General features: G+C 43.9%; 1 protein-coding gene across 1 annotated transcript in view; it reads right to left on the minus strand.

Annotated features, from left to right (window-relative positions):
- The window catches only part of CYFIP2 (cytoplasmic FMR1 interacting protein 2), a 130,573-nt gene that overhangs the window by 113,717 nt on the left and 247 nt on the right, over window positions 1-16,609 (minus strand). The gene's annotated exons all lie outside the window — the stretch shown is intronic.

The following is a 16,609-nucleotide window of genomic DNA, read 5'->3' on the forward strand; positions in this document are numbered from 1 at the left end:
GATGGCAGGTGGTCTCATATCCACATAACTGATGGAAAAACAAGGCTCAGAGAAGTTATGTTGACACTCATACAACCACAGTGACCAGGAGCAAAGGACCTCAAATTATGCTTGACGCTAGAACACGGACCAAAGCCAAAGTCAGCCTCCAGCTTTTGTTATTCAAGAAGATATTTATCAGTTCCACTCTTAAATTATTGCATAACACAAACATCCATGATTGAGAGAGCCAAAGATTATCAGCTTGAAACCAGAGTGTGAAATTAAGCTGGGAGTCAAAGAATTCAGACTCCAGCAAATTTAACCTTATTTGCAAAAACATTAGAGCCACTGTCTTCCTTGGCCTGGACATATGGTATGTTTTGTGAGCCACACCAAACAAATCAGCCCAAAATGGACATTTTTGTGTCTCAGGCCCTGGCAGACTACAGTGGGTGTGATGAGAACTTTGCCAGGCAGTGAAGCTGAAGAGGTTCTAAACAGCACCTACCTAACAGGAGCTAACTGCTATTTTAAGAACTCAGCACTGAGCAAACAGAATACTCATTTTTTAAAGCATACGTGAAACATTTATTAAAAATCATCATGATTTAGAGCATAAAACAAGTTCTCACAAGTTCCCCTAAATATGACCTTCTAGAAGTCACATTCACTGACTACAGTGCAATAAACTTAGAAATCAATAATGTAAATTATAGCAAAGAAAAAACTCCGTATCTATGAAAATTTGTAAAAAGCATACTGCTAGGTTATTCATAGCTGAAGAGGAATTCAAATAGAAATTGTAAAATATTTAGAACTGAATGCATTTCATAGGAAATAAGAAAGCAGAATTAAATGAACTGAATTTTCCACTCAAAAATCTAAAAAAGGATAAAAATCAACCCCCAAAAATGAGAATGCAGGGATTACTAATTACAAAAGGAGAAATAAATGAAGCAAAAAACAGCAAAACAAAACAAATAGTAGACTAGGTGAACAAAAATCTGAAAACTGAGTTTTAAAAAAAGGTTAATAACATAATAATAAGGAGTGCAGCAACTTCTAACCCTTTAGCATATTCGAATGAGGAAACACGGAGAAGGCTGCGGTGCTCCGGAGAGCGCCCTCCCTCCCTCCCTCCCCATCCCTAATCCCCATCCCTAATCCCAGGGAAGCCTGAGACCTGCTTCAGGGCTGGAGTCTCAGAGTGTCAGAGAATTTGCCTCACTCATTAGGAAATGTGGTGTCAGAGGCCAGGGCAGAAAAGGACCAGCGACAGCAGAGCTGGGCCCAGGCTGTGAAGGGCTGACACAGTTGCAGAGTGCACCCCACGCAGGCTGCCCCTGTGTCTCCTTTAGGCCCGGCTGGGAGGGCAGATGGGGCTGAGCTGCTGACTACCGCTTCACACTTCACTAAGTTCTCAACTCACCTCCCTGTCACACGCTATGGCAACAGTGAAGGCCACATCCAATGAGGGCACTGGGTGGGGGTGGGGGGGCGGCGGGGGTTTGGCGCTCAGAGGTGACTGCCTCCTCTGCCCTCTGCAGGTGCCTCGCCTCACAGGGGTGGTTTCAGGCCCTCTCCACACCTATGCTGCTTCCTCTGCTCTCTTCTCTGCCCTGAATTCTAAATGTGGCATTCAGTTCTACAGCAAAACCATTTGCCAATCCACAGAAAAGATTGTCTTCTTTAGTACATTAATGTTAAGTCCATTTTGCAGGAAGGGTTAATGACTGTCCAGGGCATAATGATCTGTAAGCTCCAAAGCCCTAATAATTCTCTTCGTTAATTCAAATAATAATAAACCTAACATTTTAAAGCCATTACTCTGTGTCACTCTGCCAAGCACTCAGCTATTTTAATCTTGCATCAACCTTATAAAGGTAAGTACTATGATTATTCCCGTTTTACAGATGAGCAAACAGAAGCTCAGAATTTAGGTCACTTTACAAGGTCAAGGGCTGGCAAGTGCTGGAGCTGGGCTTGGAACCTAGGTTTGAAAGGCCTGGAGGAGGGAGGGAGACGCAAGAGGGAAGAGATATGGGAACGTGTGTATATGTATAGCTGATTCACTTTGTTATAGAGCAAAAACGAACACACCATTGTAAAGCAATTATACTCCAATAAAGATGTTAAAAATAAATGAATAAAATTAAAAAAAAAAAAAGGCCTAGAAGCGACTATTTATCTATGACTACCAGGGCTGTGTCAAAGGAACCCAGGGGCCAGATTGAGGCAGCCTCCATTGGCCAAAGATGGGGTGATCTGACCACCAGTTAGCACAACTCAAGGGACTTGAAACAATATCAGATATATGTGAATCCATGAGATCGTAAAGACACTTAACAAAAACTTGGTTTTATGCCTTTGTTACTGCTGGAGGATGCCTGTGAACCAACTTTTACATTGAAAGTCAATAAATAAAAGGAAAGAAGCAAACACTGAACCAATCTTTCCTATACCAACTGTACAACTGGATAAATGAATTGCAGGAGAGAGAGATGCTTCTCTTTATAAAGGTATTTCTTTTTTTCCCCCAGAAATATTCACAGAATTAAAATATCCCTAGTTTCCAACCCCTAGTGAACAAATGGATGTAGGCACTGATCACCAACTGCTGCTAACATCACTACACGAGGGACAACCAGATATTATGTGCCTCCTGATGGAAAAACACACCATCATCTTACAAAGAGTGCTGAACTCAAAACAAAATATCTGAATCCAATCAAGCCCTTGATACAATCTAACAGGAAATACAGAGGACAGAACATGTTAAAACACACCACGGTGCGGTACTCAGTAAAATACAATCTATGGGAAAGTCTGCTGGACAAATGGCTGAGTATCTTTAACAAATAAAGTGCAAGGGGAAAAAAAAAGAGATGGAGGGGGAAGTTACAGATGATAAGAGACTTAGACTATCACATGGTTTTACCTCATTTGGATCTTATTTCAAACAAACCACCATAAAGATGAAATTGTAACATATATGAGAAAACAGGAAAATTTCTCTGGCTAGTTACTGACTCGATATTTGACAATATTAAGGAAACTGTTATTATTTTTTAGATGTGACAACAATACTGAGGTTATATTTTAAAATAGTCCTTATCTTCGACAAATACCTACAAAATATGGACGAAAGGATACAGGGGTTTGCTTCCAATTCGTATTAGATGGGGGAAGAGTGAGAAATAAATGAGGCAAAATCGGCTAAAGTTAATAACTGTTGGGCTTCCCAGGTGGCGCAGTGGTTGAGAGTACGCCTGCTGATGCAGGGAACACGGGTTCGTGCCCCAGTCTGGGAAGATCCCACATGCCGCGGAAGGGCTGAGCCTGTAAGCCATGGCCGCTGGGCCTGCGCGTCCGGAGCCTGTGCTCCGCAACGGGAGAGGCCACAACAGTGAGAGGCCCGCGTACCGCAAAAAAAAAAAAAAAGTCAATCCTGTGTGATGCTTACACACAGAGATTTATAATAATTTTTTATCCAATTTTATGTTACTTTTATCTTTGGCCATGCCACGCAGCATGTGGGATCTTAGTTCCCCGACCAGGGCTTGAACCTGGGCCCCCTGCAATGGAAGCTCGGAGTCTTAACCTCTGAACCGCCAGGGAAGTCCCTCCAATTTTAAATAGGTCAGAAATGTTCCATAAAAACTCCCAGCTCAATGTATACAATCCCAGTTCTAATCTGTCTTCCCTTCCTTCATCTTCCCTGACTCCTACTTTTGATCTTTACCTTCTCCTTCCTCCTATAACCTGGGTTTCTTCTAAGCTTCTCAGATTCTAAAACACTCATTTACCAGAATAACCCTTAAGATTTTCCCCTTTAACACAATAATACTCCCGTCCTTCCCTTGATCAGAATCAGTAAGTGAACGACCTACAGAGCCAAAAAATTAGGAGTCTTTATTTCCATTACAAATACAGCTTCTCTAATGGATTTCTCTGTTTCTTTGTAGATCATTCACTGCCTAAGGGAGAAGGAAATCAGACATTTTTAGCCCAAGTGCTAGAAGTCACTGCCAACTCCACATCAGTCAGAAAGAAAAAACATTCCGGAAATTTTATCAGAGGTATACATGAAAAGAAGTACTTCTTTTCCAGCGCAAATGTCCTGCCTGTTATGCAATCTTCCAAAGGAGGAGAATTCTTAATATTGAGTCTACGACCACGTGGTCATTTTGTCACTTTGCAAGAGAAATTAATAAAATATTAAAAAAACTAACACTGTTCTGGGAGCACCATTTACCAGACACAGCTGCAACCTGCACTGTGGGGCATTCATGGCAGATTTAAATTCAGCATCTTCATAACAAACGGAAACTCAGGGGCCTGGTTTCACCGAGTAGTAATAACACCGGGCTCGCGGGCAATCTGCTTCTGAGAAGGTCCTGTAGGCCCCGTGCCCGACCCCCTCCACCCAGAACAAGAAGCAAGGGGCCTCACAGACGCAGGATGGGCACTAAGAGAGGGAATGCAGGTTGCTATTCTCTAAGCAAAAGATCTGCATTGTTATTTTCTGACTGACTTTCTGGGAGAAAAACGAAAAAAGTCAGAAGGTTTAATGACATGGAAAACTAGGCTAAGTATGGTGGGTAAGCTCGAGTTCTGTGTTCATATCCGCCATCTGTTACTTCCTAGCTGCATAACCATAAGTATGTTCCTTAACCTCTCTGAGCCTCCGTTTCCTTATCTGTAAAAGGGCGATGATTAATAATAGTCCCTGCCCTCAGTGATTTATTATGAGGATTATATAACATTACAGCACGTGAAATGCTCAGCCCAACAGCAGGCACACAGCAAGCACTCGGGAAATATTAGCTAGTCGGATGGCCTCTTTTTAAGAGAGCGAATGGATGAATTAAACATTGCAACAACTCTCCTACACAAGAGGAAGGCATCAGAAATATTACACTAATTCTTAACTCTACAGATCTTTCATTTTGATTTCTTCAATCATAACACCCTTGCAGGCTCGAGGGGACAGGTGTTATTTTTGCTGTTTTTCTAGGGAGGACACACTGTTGCTAAGAAATGAAAACGTTCATTCACGGTCACATGGTCACTACTAGTGACTGAGTTAGGGCAGAAATGGGATATCTCGACTCCCAATTCTAAGCCCTTTCTTCTAAACTGCACCACTTTTATACCTTTTTGAAAGGTACCAAGCACTTTACTTTCTCTTTTTTTCCAACTTGGCTGCCTTTTCCTTCCTCTGAAGAGTAAGACTCTGTCAAGCCATAAAGATTAGGTAACTGTCACCTTTGGGTTTCATGAGAGCCCAAGAAATATTCTCCTTGTCTGTAAATCTCTCCAGCTAGAAAGCAACTAAAACAAATAACTAAAAATAAAGTTAAAAAAAATAAATGCATATGTATATCTGCAAATAAAAAATATATAAGTAAATAAATATATAAAAATAAATATAAGGGAGGCTTAGACTGTCCCCCTCAAAAAAAACATTTGAAGCAGCATTTGACTGAGCAAGGAAAAAATTCCAAAGTACTGCTACTTCCTCTTCGCATACCAGGTCAAATGCTGCTCATTGATAACGTCTCTATTTCTCAGAGTCCACAGGTAGCCTCAGAATTCTTCTTGTGAAATACAAAACTCCAGGTGGCCACTAGCACTCAATCTGAGTTTGCCCACGAAATAAAATATATGTTGCCCCCAAACCAGAGCAGAACGACGCGTGCATGTGCAAGCTCCCTGAAGCCAGAGACCATTTCTTACCCATCACTGAAAACCTTGGAGACCTCAGTAGGGTGCCAAGGAAAGATGAGGCACCGAAGAAGTACTAGATGGATGAAAGAATGCATGAACATACCTGAATTCCCCGACAACACGGGAGGAAAGAGATGACTTAGCATGTCCTCATTTCTAGCTTCCCATTCCTTCTCCTTCATTATTAATAACATAATTTAAATCAATACAGAATATGCAGTCACATCCATAAACTGCCTGTACAATTATTTACTTAGTATTTTTTCTAAATAGACTTTTTGTTTCCACTTTATAAATATATTTTAGAAGAAAGCTTTATATCATAATCACTAATAGAGAAGCAGAGGGAAACTACAAAAAATAAAAAACAATGAGAACAAACACAGGTCTGAGTGTCATGTGAAAATCATCTCACGTCCACCATTGATATGCTCACTAGAGGTGGTTTAGTGTGGTAGTGAACTAGAGTCCTGACTGCCGCTACCTGGCTGTGTGACCTTGGGAAGATGGCATAATGTTTCTGAGCCTCACGTGCTTCATTTTGATATGAAGAATAATAATAGTTCCTACCTCATATGCTTTGAAAACTGAGTTATCCCATGTAAAAATAGTAGTTGGTAGGTAAAAAGTGCATCATAAATGTTAGTCCCCCCAACAAAATCTAAATCCAGCAACACATAAAAAGGATTATACACCAAGACCAAGTGAAATTCACCCTGGAATGTAAGACTGGTTTAACATTAACATCCAAAAATCAATGAATGTGATAAGCCATATCAATGCAATAAACGACAAATCCCACAGGATCATCTCAACACATACAGAAAAAGCATTTTACAAAACTCACACTCCTTCATAATAAAAACACTCAGCCAACTAGGAACAGAAGGTAACTTTCTCAACCTGATAAAGGGCAGCTACAAAAACAGCTACAGCCAACATCAGACTTAATGATGAAAGATTAAATGCTTTCCCCCAGGATTAGGAAGAAGATGAAGAGCTCCACTCTCTCCATTTCTATTCAACATTGTGCTGGAGGCTCTAGCCAGGATATCAGAACAATTAGGAAAGGCAATGAAATAAATGATGTCCACATTAGAAAGGAAGAAGTAAAATTATCTCTATTTGAAGATGATATGACCTTGTATGTAGAAAATCCAAAAATATCCACTAGAAAACTATTAGAATGAATAAACACGTCCAGCAAAGTTGCAGGATATAAGAATATAAGGAAAATCAATTCTATCTCTATTCATTAGCAATGCTCAATATAAAAATGAAATTAGGAAAGCAACTCTATATACCATAGCGTCAAAAATAATACAATACTTAGGAATAAATATAGCAAAAAGAATTGTAAAATGTATACTCTGAAAACTGTAGAAGACTGTTGAAAAAATGAAAGACAATCCAAATAAATGAAAAGATATCCCATTTTCATAGATTGGAAGACTTACACTGTTAAAATGGCAACGCTTCCCAAACTGATATAAATCCAACGTAATCCCCATTCAAATCCCAGCTGGCTTCTGTGCAGAAATTGACAAACTCATCCTAAAATTCATATGGAAATTCAAGGGACCCACCTAGAATAGCCAAAACAATCTTGAAAAAGAACAAAATTGGACGATGCACAGTTCTTGATGTAAAAATTTACTACAAAGCTATAGTAATCAAACAGTGTGGTGCTGGCATAAGGATAGAAATATAGATCAATGGAACAGAATTGAGAATCCAAAGATAACATTTATGGTCAACTGATTTTTTGACAAGGTTGCCAAGACAATTCAATGGGGAAAAAATACTCTTTTCAACAAATGGTTTTGGGACAGCTGGACATCCACATGCCAAACAATGAAGTTTAACCTCTACCTCACACCATATAACGAATTAACTCAAAATGGATCAAAGACCTAAATGTAATACCTAAAACTATAAAACTCTTAGGAAAAAAACACAGGAGTAAACACTTGTGACTTTGGAATATGTAATGACACCAAAAGCACAAACAATGAAATAAAAATAGATAAAACTACACATCATCAAAATTAAATTTAAAACTTTTGTACTTCAAGAGACATCATCAAAAAAGTGAAAAGAGGGAATTCCCTGGAGGTCCAGTGGTTAGGACTTAGGGCTTTCACTGCTGGGGACCAGGTTCGATCCCAGGTTGGGGAGCTAAGATCCCACAAGCTGTGCAGTATGGCCAAAAAAAAAAAAAAAAAAGTGAAAAGACAATCCACAGAATGGGAGAAAATATTTGGAAATCATATATCTGCTAAACGTGGAGAATATATAAAGAACTCTTAAAATTCAATAATAAAAAGACAACCCAATTTTAAAAATAGGCAAAGGATCTGAACAGACTTTTCTCCAAAGAAGATATACAAATGGCTGATAATCACATTAAAAGATGATTATTATTCCTAGTTATTAGGGAAATGCAAATCAAAATCACAACGAGCTATTACTTCACATCTATTAAAATGGCTATAAGCAAAAAGACAGGTAAGTACAAGTGTTGGTGAGGGTTTGAAATTGGAACCCCCATTCATTGCTGGTAGGAATGTAATAGTACAGCCACTTTGATAAACAGTACGGCAGTTCCTCACGTTTAAAAAAAAATTCTTTTTTAATTTTATTTATTTTTGGCTGCATTGGGTCTTTGTGGCTGCACTCAGGCTTTCTCTAGTTGCAGCGAGTGGGGGCTACTCTTCGTTGCAGTGCGCGGGCTTCTCATTGCTGTAGCTTCTCTTGTTGCGGAGCACGGGCTCTAGGCGCATGGGCTTCAGTAAGTGTGGCACACAGGCTCAGTAGTTGTGGCTCGCAGGCTCTAGAGCACAGGCTCGGCAGTTACGGCGCATGGGCTTAGTTGCTCTGCGGCACGTGGGATCTTCCTGGACCAGGGATCGAACCCGTGTCCCCTGCATTGGCAGGCGGATACTTAACCTCTGTGCCACCAGGGAAGTCCCTCCTCACATTTTTGTTTTTGTTTTTTTTTTTGCGGTACGCGGGCCTCTCACTGTTGTGGCCTCTCCCGTTGCAGAGCACAGGCTCCGGACGCGCAGGCTCAGAGGCCATGGCTAACGGGCCGAGCCGCTCCGCGGCATGGGGGATCTTCCTAGACCAGGGAACAAACCCGTGTCCCCTGCATCGGCAGGCAGACTCTCAACCACTGCGCCACCAGGGAAGCCCCCTCCTCACGTTTTTAAACACAGAGTTACCATAAGACCCAGCAATTCCACTCCTAGGTATATTCCTCAGAAAACTAAAAATATATATTCACAAAAAAACTTGTTCATGAATGCTCATAGTAGCATTATTTGTAATAGACAAAAAGGGGAAACAAGTCAAATATCCATCAACGGATGAACAGATGAATAAAATATGGTATATCCATACCATGGAATATTACTCAGCCACAAAAAGCAATGAATTATGCATACATGCTACCATGTAGATTAACTCTGGAAATAATAAATTATATTAAGTGAAAGAAGCATAACATACCTTTTAAAGGAAATGCCCAAAATAGGCAAATCTATAGAGATATAAGGTTGATTAGTAATTGCCTAGCCTCAGGGTAGAGATTGAGGGAAATAGGTGGGGTTGCTAAAGGGTATGAGGTTTCTTTCTGGGGTGATGAAAATGTTATGGAAATTAATCGTGATGATGGTTGCATACCTCTGCGAATATACTAAAAGTCACTGAGCTATATGCTTTAAATGGGTGAATTGTACAATATGTGAACTATATCTCAATAAAGCTTTTACCAAAAAATGTTAGTATTTGTATGACCACTTTTGGGGAACTTTGGGTATATGTAACATAAGCGGGAGTGGGGCAAAGAGAGCTGGAGCTGGGGCAGGAGCTTGGGGAGTCTGGGGAGTACGATGCTGCCCCTACACGCAGAGACTGTGCTGAATGAAAATGAACAGGGAAGAAAAAGCAAGAGACGCAGCCACACTACCCCAGGGAGCAGCCCCTAGACCGCAGGGTGAGCGGACCACCATGAGGCAGGGCCTGAACCAGGCCCATCCTCGGCCTGTTTCTGTGGCACTGCCACCTGCCAGCGCCTGGGGTTGCCCCGCCCAGGAGGAGAGACTCCTCAGACATACAAATCTCTGAGGTGGGCTGATGGGCTTTGAGGTTTAGAATGAGGACAAGATGGGTCTCTAGCCTCCTACCTGAGCTCTCTTTTTACTATAAGGACACTGAGGTCGAGACACGAGAGGACTTGGGCAGGGTCCCTTGGCTAGTTCGGGGCTGAGCTGGGCTAACACTGCAACTTCCTGGGAAGACAAGGGGACCTGACACAATAACTGATATGACAGTGCCGCAAAAGAAAAAGAGGAATATTAGAAAGAAGGAAGGGAGGGAGGGAAGGAGGGAGGAAGAATTCTGCAGTAAAACAAAAATCCATTTAAGAAAGGAAATACTACAATCAAAGGACATTACTTGGTTCTCTCGTGGTCATCATTTACACGTCTCAATAAGGTAGATGCTTTAAACATGATTTGGGTTAAAACAGAGCTCTTACTATATTGGGAGATGAGGGCAGGGGAGACGGGGATGGTGTCAGAGGGCGAAATCTTCATCCATCACAGCAGGAAGTGAACAGATGACACACAGAATAGATAAATCAAGAAACAGCAGCATAAGCATATCGTTTAGAGATCTGGAGGCAACTACTGGAAGAAATGGTAAGTTAAAAGCAGCAGCCTCTGGGGGAGGTGGGCACTGGATACTTGTTTTTCACTGTGAGTCTTTCAATACTATTTGATTCTTTTAAGCATGTGCGGGTATTGCTTTGATCAAGAATTTAAAATTTACTTTAAAAGACAACAACTCAAGGCTTCCTTGCTGGCAGTCAGACAGCTGGCCAGTCCACTGCTCTGTCTCAGGCAGCCTTTGCTATGTAAGTCCCTCCCTGTGGGGCTTCTAGGTCCAGAGGCCCCATCACTTGCAGCCTCTCTCCACACAGGGGGCCTGAGGTCACAGCAGAGAAGTCCAAGTCAGCCTCGACTTGGGTCTCTGGAGAAGGCCTACCCTCCTGTTTGTTTACAGCAAAGAAAAAGATCCTGGCGGGGCTAAAGGGCTTGCCACTCCATTTGCCGTTTCACTCAGCTGCTTCCTGTGTTGCCAGGGTTGAGGAGGCCTTTCCCTTGACAACCCAACCCAGCAGATCCCACCCTCTTGGGAGGGGAGGTCATGCCACAGAAGGCAGCTTGCTGATTTGCTCCCGCTGGGGCCTGTGACAGGGCACCACAGGAGGGGCAGCAACGTGACTCGTATCTGGGGAGAGAAGCTGCCTTTCAGAGGCACCTGCTAAAACTCAGAAAGGGAAGCCATTCCATCTGCTGTGGAAACAAAGAGCGAGACTTCAGTTCGACCACCAGCTCGGGGCATGCAAACCTCAGCTTCATGGATGTGAAGGTGCAACTCGAATGTGGCTCAGCCTGAAGACTGACATAGGCCCTCAAACCACACTTTCCCTCACTCTAAAAGGGCAATTTCTCTGTCTGTAAAATATGAAGGCTGGTCTAGTAGCGCTTCTCAACCACGATGGCAAAACCTCTGTTGCGAAGGTTATTGCGGCAACTTGTCCCAGTAACAGTTTGACTAGTGAGGTTTGCAAACAAGGTGCTCTTTATTATGTGTGAGGGAGGGTTCAAAGTCCTCCCATGGTATCATTGTTTGCATGTTCATCTCTTTTCTTGAGTGGGAGAAAATGGGGTAGAGCTGGGGAGGGGAATGGCTGCTCGGTGTGATGTACTGAGTATGTTGACACTGTCCATCAAATGTACTTAGGAAAAAACAAAAGCAGACCCCAAAACAACTAGTTAGGAATCACTGAACTTGAACCTCTCAGAGTCATTCCAACTCAAAAGCAAATGATTGTGACTATAAATGGGACACTCCATCCAAAGGACGTCCTTCAAGACTATGCTTCCCAACACAACCTGTCCACTGTGGCAAGAGTACTTACGGTGCCATAAACCTGCCCATGGACATTCTTGCCTTGTGCCTTTGCTCAAACTCTCTCTGCTCCCTAGTGGACTGTCCTCTCCCCTTCTCACATCCTACCTTTGACCACTGTCAAGGCCCGATTCAAGACACGCCCCCTCCATGAAGGTCTGACCAGCCAAACTCCACCACAACCTTCATTTCTTGGATTCCCATAGCACTCACAGTCTGGAGTCCATAATTTCCTATTGCATTATAAACTGCTTTATATTTTACTAATTCTTTGCACCACCAAAAATGACAAGGATAACTGTCATCTTTTGGGGGGTCTGACCCATAGCAACTAGCACAGAGCTGGGCACATCCTAGGCATGACTTGCTTAATTAACACTTCATGAACTATTTGTTGAATACAAGAGCCAATGGCCAAAATTCATGTCTTCTGATTAAAAAAAAAAAATTTTAAACATCCTGGTCCCCTAAGGTACCATATCTAAGTCAGCCTTATTACTGTAAGAATCTGAAGAGATATATTTAGAAAATTCTCCTGTCATACAGTTTCCACCTCAACAAATAAAAAACAGAATTTCATTTTTCTTCCTCATATGAAGGTATAGTATACTTGGAGGTTGATGGCTGACCCTGAGTTTTGAATTCTTGTCTCACCATTCATACCTTGCCTGAATCGTTCTTAAGCCATCACAATTTAAAAGCACAAATAGAAAGTCATTCTCAGGTATCCCTTCACTTAACACTGAGTTACTGAGTGTCTTCTATGAGGGTCAGCCCTGCAGATTCTCTTTGATCTCAGCTGGGCCTTCAGTAAAGTTAGACAATGCTCTCATTCATCCCCATTTGATTTCTTATTCCACCCACAAAGACAGCTGTTCCAAATCTCCAGACATCTCCCACACTTTCCTAACCAGTCCACCACCTTTAACTTCTGCAGAGGACCTCATCTCCTGCCTTATTTAGAAGACAGAGACCACACACCATGGACACACTAAACGTCTCTCTGTTCCACGAAGAGATGAACGTCTGAGGACCACTACCCTAAGATGGCCTAATGATAATGGAAACACAAAATCAAAAGACCTATTGATAAGTCATCGTTGGGTCTTTATCGGGCAGCTCTCCGGGTCATGTTTACTTTCCTCTCTGCTTGTACTGTTCCTGAGTTGCTGCAAGTCTATCAAAATGCCACTCAGCCAGAATGATCCCTGCAAGAAATTCTGCCTGAACCCAACCTCTGCCTTCTCAAAACAATTTCTTTCAAGAATTTGCACCCAATTTGTTTTTGCCTCTGTGGCCAGGGTCCAAGAAGTATGGCTTGAATGGTAGTCCTTTGAGGCACATCACACACAGTGCTTAGCATAGTGGCCATGGCTAGGCAGCCAGTACCCAACATCTTTGCATGCTGGGAGGCGTCCCACACGCACTGACCGAATTCTGAGGTGTCTTTGTACAGACAAGACCATCCAGGGTCCTTGACAGAATCTGTGAATCACAAAGTGCCTTTCAGTTTCCCTTTCAGTTGGCTCAGTGGTGCAGAGAGACCACAGATTTGTCTTCTTAAGTTGACACACAGTATATAATTAATAAATTGTTCCTTTAGGAATGGAGGGCAGCCATCCAAAGGAGCCATACATTCGGGAACCTCCTTCTCTCCTCTGTTTCCAGGGCCTTTTCTTCTCAGCCTGAAGTTTACAAACATTATCTCATCCACAGGCTCCTGTGGCCAACAGGTAGGTAACAAGCTGCGCAGGCTGCTTTCGGTTCCCCAATTTTCAAAGTCAGAGAGGTAGTGGCTGATTTAAAGGCACACAGCAAGTCAGGAATAAATCTTGTGTCCAAAGACCACAGTACTGCTTTGTCCGCAGGGGGAAGCGAAGCAAGCCTTCAACATTTTTGGTTGGGTTGCAAAATGCTGAATGTACACAGAGGAAGAGGTCCTTCCCGATCTGTGTTGAAATGTGAGAACTACCTCTGGGCTTCCGCTGGGCATATTCCCTCCCCCTTCTCTCTTCCTACTGCAGCTGTATCCACCTTCAGTGTGCTACTCAGGAGTACTTCCCAGCTGAGGCCCTTGCTGACACCACAGCTTACCACGCTTTCTTTGGCTACCTTCTGCAGGTCAACCTGGGGCTGGGTTCCTTGGTCACAGAGACCAACTCCCCCTGGGGAAAGCAAATTCCAGGAAGGCTCTGGAGGTAGAAGAGTTGGTAAGAACTCGGGGTTGATGACACCTCCTCCCCCAAACTGGGACTCCTCTTAGCAGGGATCAAACTAACCCTCCTCATCCCCAGCAATGAAGACTTACACCAGCCAACTCGCAGGTGTGCTGTTCTTGGACACGGCCACCAGCAATGAGGTGTCTGCTGAGTGACCAGGGCGGAACCTTCACTGTGGGAGGCCTTCTAAGGTCACTGAATCCTTTAGCAGAGTCAACAATGACAACAATAAAAGATCTGTGTTCTTAAATTGACACACAATATATAATGTGGCATGAGCCACATTCTTAATGATTATGTAATTAATACATTATAATGATAAACATATAAATATAATAGTACTATGTGCTAGACACTCTACATAGCATTTGCATGCATCCCTTGTTTACTAGAGCATCCAATTAAGTACCAGCTCCTTCCCCATCATTGCGGGCACACCGTGTCACTGCCCGAGGTGACAGTATGCTCTACCCTCTTGCCCCACCTCCACTACTAATGCAGGATCCATCCTCTGGACCCTAGGCTTAGCTTTGCTCCTCAGAACAATAAGACCAAAGGCCTTTTACAAGGGCTCCAATGAGGTGACTGATGCCTGGTTTCGTCAACTGCAAGTGAATAATTAATACTTGCCAGTAAAGAAATAGACTCATTGTTACAGTGGCCACATGGAGGCTATAAAAGGCCATTTTGTGCAGCTCTTGGTGGAACCCTGGGGCCAACAGCGGCCAAAAGAAACCTCTTTGAGAGTGTAGGCTGATCCTCAAACATGGAGACTGGAGCTCGGCACTGTTTTCCAGGAGTGCGGTTCCCAATGTCAATTAGCTTGTTGCCTATTCATCACCTAATTCGGCTTGCTGATCAATGACAGCAGCGGAGGCCCACTGAATGTCCGAGAGGGCATGATATATCACAGGGGACATGCACTGTTCCCCCGAGACCCTTTTCCAGTTTTTAAATTCTTGCCTACTGTCTTCTCTGGGCCAGCCTCTGATTTGATTGGAGTAAAACTCTCCGATCCTGGTGGATTTTACACCCTACTATTGGCCTAATACCTAAAATGAGTTTTTCCTTTTCCATTACTAGCAGGGACTGAATAAGGCAGGCTTGGGTGCCTGCAGAACCAGTCAGAACTGGCCAGGAAATATAATAAAGAAGCTTAGTGAGCAGAGCGCTAATGCCCGCAGCCAGAGGCTCAGCCTGCAGAGCTAGCCAGAGGGACTGGCTTTGTGAGCAATAACACACTCTCCTTGTGGCCTCGGAGCTGCCCTGGCAGATGGTAGCCAGTGCCAACAAGTAACTCTCTATAGGAAAGTTTCACCTCCTCCAAGTGTACACTGGGTGCTCCACAATACCCTCTAGTGACAGTAACCCCTGACCAGTTACACACACACACACACACACACACACACACACACCCACACACACACACACACACACCCACACACACACACACACACACACACACACACACACTACTTCTATGGTATTTTTGCTCTTAGGGCTGAAGCTGCCCCTGCAGCCAGCAGAGCTGACAGCTGCTAAATGTTGTCATTTCATCAAGCTGTTCCCCAAAATTGCTACCCAGCTCCCCACTCCCACTTCCAGCTCACTGCCTGAAATTCCACCATTAGAGATATCAAATATTATTTACTTAAAGCGTTGTTTCCCATTAAAATGCCTCTAAGCCTCTGTTTCCTTTCTGGTCAGATGACTCCTAAAACACCTCCTGGGTCTAATGGGAGATTCTTGTGTATTTAGCTCTTGAGAATAAATGTGTTCACTGGCTCCTTTCTTGAAAACAATTTTTGACACAGGAGAATGGGTGGGGGGATGGTGGAGCACAGGACAGTGTATGGAACTGGAGGTGGGCAGTCTCAGGGAGGGTCACAGAGAAGGAAGGTCTGATGGTGGAGAAAACAACCTTCAAGGCCTTCACCATCCTGCCAGGGATGTGAACCTAGATTTTTGCCCTCCAACATCTGTGATCGCATGGTTGCCAGAATGGCTTGCAACAGGGCCTGTGCCCCAAAGTAACGTAAGCCACCCCCTGCCCTAAAGGGGACACAGGCAGGGGGTGCCCAGGAGCTGGCAAGAAAAGATACTTGTCCCCTTCTTGGCCTGGCTGTAAGAGCCCATCAGCCCTTGGTGAGTCTTTCTGCTGTGCTGGGGAAACTAGGCAAGCAGAGGTCAAATTCCCTGGGCTGGGGAGGGCACCTGGGCAGTCCCAGCGTCCTTCTCTGCCAGGTTCTCAATACAACCATACTCCTCTCGGACCATGCTTCCCGCCGCCGTCCCCACTGGCACACGGAGTGCACGCCCTTCTCTTCCTTTTTAGACGGTGTATACCCATGGTGGGGGAGGGCTGCCCTGAAAAGCAGAAGCCTACTACTGACAGGTAGGCATCTTCCCGATTGTTCAGAGCTCATGAAAACCCAACCTTTCCCCCAGGAGTCAGCCCACTCATCTCCTTTCCCCTACCTCCTCCCCCGCCCCCAGACAGCCGGGAGGGAGGGCGAGCTAGGCCGGAAGGTTTCAAAGCAGGTCAGGCGTGCCTCCTCTCTCATTAAAGCCCCCACCCCCAAACGCCGCCTCTTCGCCCCTCGCCCCACCCATCTCACGTTCACTGAAGGGCTCTGTGTGCCCGAGGCGGCAGCCAGGCGGGCCCAGGCGGTTCTTGCTGGCCCTGCAGGAGGTGATGG

Source organism: Neophocaena asiaeorientalis, unplaced genomic scaffold (genome assembly GCF_003031525.2).
Source record: "Neophocaena asiaeorientalis asiaeorientalis breed wild unplaced genomic scaffold, Neophocaena_asiaeorientalis_V1.1 scaffold336, whole genome shotgun sequence".
Lineage (NCBI taxonomy): Eukaryota > Metazoa > Chordata > Mammalia > Artiodactyla > Phocoenidae > Neophocaena > Neophocaena asiaeorientalis.